This window comes from Bison bison, unplaced genomic scaffold, assembly GCF_000754665.1.
Source record: "Bison bison bison isolate TAMUID 2011002044 unplaced genomic scaffold, Bison_UMD1.0 scf7180017864236, whole genome shotgun sequence".
NCBI lineage: Eukaryota > Metazoa > Chordata > Mammalia > Artiodactyla > Bovidae > Bison > Bison bison.
The window spans coordinates 4,869,760-4,873,231 of NW_011494808.1; the positions used below are offsets into that span (position 1 = coordinate 4,869,760).

Here is a 3,472-nt window from a genome sequence, read left to right on the forward strand (position 1 = left end):
CTTCAGCTTCAGAATCAGTCCTTCCAATGAGTATTCAGGGTTGATTTCCTTTAGGATTGACTGGTTTGATCTCCTTGCAGTCCAAGGGACTCTCAAGAGTCTTCCCAACACCACAGTTCAAAAGCATCACTTCTTCGGTGCTCAGCCTTCTTCACAGTCCACCTCTCACCATACATGACCACAGGAAAAACCATAGCCTTGACTAGATGGACCTTTGTTGGCAAAGTAATGTCTCTGCTTTTGAATATGCTATCTAGGTTGGTCATAACTTTCCTTCCAAGGAGTAAGCGTCTTTTAATTTCATGGCTGCAATCACCATCTGCAGTGATTTTGGAGCCCCCCAAAATAAAGTCTGACACTGTTTCCACTGTTTCCCCATCTATTTCCCATGAAGTGATGGGACCAGATGCCATGATCTTCATTTTCTGAATGTTGAGATTTAAGCCAACTTTTTCACTCTCCTCTTTCACTTTCATCAAGAGGCTTTTTAGCTTCTCTTCACTTTCTGCCATAAGGGTGGTATCATCTGCATATCTGTGGTTATTGATATTTCTCCCGGCAATCTTGATTCCTGCTTGTGCTTCTTCCAGCCCAGCGTTTCTCATGATGGACTCTGTATAGAAGTTAAATAAGCAGAGTAATAATATACAGCCGTGACGTACTCCTTTTCCTATTTGGAACCAGTCTGTTGTTCCATGTCCGTTCTAACTGTTGCTTCCTGACCTGCATACAGATTTCTCAAGAGGCAAGTCAGGTGGTCTGGTATTCCTATCTCTTTCAGAATTTTCCACAGTTTATTGTGATCCACACAGTCAAAGGCTTTGATATAGTGAATAAAGCAGAAATAGATGTTTTTCTGGAACTCTCTTGCTTTTTCGATGATCCAGCGGATGTTGGCAATTTGATCTCTGGTTCCTCTGCCTTTTCGAAAACCAGCTTGGACATCTGGAAGTTCACAGTTCACGTATTGCTGAAGCCTGGCTTGGAGAATTTTGAGCATTACTTTACTAGCATGTGAGATGAGTGCAATTGTGCGGTAGTTTGAGCATTCTTTGGCATTCTTTCTGCCATTAAGGGTATCCAAATCTGAAGTCTGTAAATGAATTGTTCTACAAGCATGGTTATGGCAAAGCTAAAATAAGTCAATTTCCCTGACAGATAATGTGTTGATTGTTCAGTCTCATGGGAAATATGGCATTATCTGCATGGAGGATCTAATTAATGAGATCTATGTAACTGGAAAGCAGTTCAAAGCAGCCAGCAGCTTCCTGTGGCCCCTTCATGTCTTCTCCATGAAGTGGAATGAAGAAAAAGACCACCCATTTTGTAGAAGGTGGAGATGCTGGAAACAGGGAAGAGCAGATCAACAGACTTATCTGAAGGATGAACTGAGGTATCTACCAAGGTTATTTTTGCAATCTGATCAGTTAATAAACAGTGATTGCTTTAAAAAAAAAAAAGATGTGATAATAGAATGGTTTGTAAGGTATGAAGAACCATCTAAGAGTAAAGTACTATAATTACTTTTTCAAACAGAAGCACTAATAGTCACAGAATGTGTTTCTATTTTGAGAGAAGTTGATATTTTGCAAAACAATATGCCAGTTCTCACCCAGGGGATGATAGCTGCTCAGCCCTTTAAAGTAACTGGTGAAAATGTCATTTGCAGACAATAGGCTGTGTCTGCCAAGCTTGGCATTTTGATGGTTATTTTAATGTCTTGGGCAATTAATTGCTGGCAGTAAATATTCACACATTTCAGTGAAATGGCTAGGTGGCATGAGATTTTAAATTCAGTTTAGGAAGTAGGGAGTCAAATCTGACAATACACATGTGAGTACAAAGGGTGCGACGGAAATAGCTGGAAGGCGAAGACTTAGAACAAAATGAACTAAGTCAAGTCTTAGAGAAGACAGAGTAAGTGAGGATAATCCACTCCTTTCCTCATCAATCACGTGGCCAGGGCTCTTTTCTGAGCTCCAGATCACATTATTCTCACTGTTCTCCTGCTGGATTATGATGTATGTCAGCTGAGGGGGGAAAAAATGGCTCATCAGATAAGGATTCTGTTGATAGGCCACTCAATGCACTAATTTTTTTAGTAGGCTTTGTTGACAATCTAAAGTTCTCTGGATTTTGAGTATAAATCCAGTGCTCAACATGGATTGCCTGTTTTACTAGTGCACTATGACCCAGGAAAGGTTCCCCTTGCTGCTTTTCCCATAAACAGAGTTGTGCTATACAATTATCTACATATATATATATGTATATATGTAGAATATGTAGAATATATGTGTGTATAAATCAGTTCAGTTCAGTTCAGTTGCTTAGTTGTGTCTGACTCTTGGCAACCCCATGGGTTGCAGCATGCCAAGCTTCCCTGTCCTTTGCTATCTCCCAGAGTTTGCTCAAGCTCATGTCCATTGAATTGGTGTTGCCATCCAACCATCCTCTGTTGTCCCCTTCTCCTGCCTTCAATCTTGCCCAGCATCAGGGTCTTTTCTAAAGAGTCAGTTCTTCCCATCAGGTAGCCAAAGTATTAGAGTTTCAAATGAGATATATGTGATATGGGCTTCTCTTGTGGCTCTGCTGGTAAAGAATCTGCCTGCAATATGGGAGACCTGAGGTTGATCCCTGGGTTGGGAAGATCCCCTAGAGAAGAGAAAGGCTACCCACTCCAGTATTCTGGCCTGGAGAATTCCATGGACTGTGGGGTTGCAAAGAGTTGGACATGACTGAGCGACTTTCACTTCACTTCATATATATGTGTATATATATATATATGATCAACTGCCTCAAGACATTTAACCATCACTAATTTTATCGGAGGCCTGGTTACCCATCAAGTAATGTAAGAGACAGCTATCTCATGAAATAACATGTAGGTAATACAGCTAGTAACATTAATAAAGCTTTCAGTGGGATTTAAGCCATGAGCTTCTGGAACCAAATTAACTCCCATAATGATCACCAAGACTAGAAAGTGAAACACTTAAGGCAGAAATCTAATTTTTCATGTGTCATTAAATGTGTAATATTAGAGGATTCTTCTGGTGTGAAAATGCATTCAGTCTGAATTTTAATTCAAATTCAAGTGCCTCCTTGAGATGCTGTAAGATTATGGAGGGCAATGTGACTTTGTAACGCAACTTCATCAAAGAGACTTCAGAATTCAGTAGGCTAATCGCCTGGTTACTATCATTTAAGGGTTTGTTTCTGTTAAGGCTTCAGTGTGGGCAATTACATCTTCTAATTCTACTGAAGGCACAAAAATAGCTGCTAAATGGTCATACCAGTGGAACACAGATCTCTGAGTCCACCAGGCTTGTGCTAATGGCAAATTTGCTAGATTCACATCTAAATTAGTACTCAAGTGGCCTTGAGAACAAGGGAATCCTAAAGTACACATTCCTATCCATCCTGGTGGAAGCCAGGGCTGTAGATAGGTGCTTCAGAGCTATTGAGTTTCATT

The 3,472-nt window shown here is 40.4% G+C and overlaps 1 pseudogene; it reads left to right on the forward strand.

Annotated features, from left to right (window-relative positions):
* The window catches only part of LOC104993269, a 2,998-nt pseudogene extending 1,606 nt beyond the window's left edge, over positions 1-1,392 (forward strand).
* Positions 1,393-3,472: the final 2,080 nt, after the last annotated feature.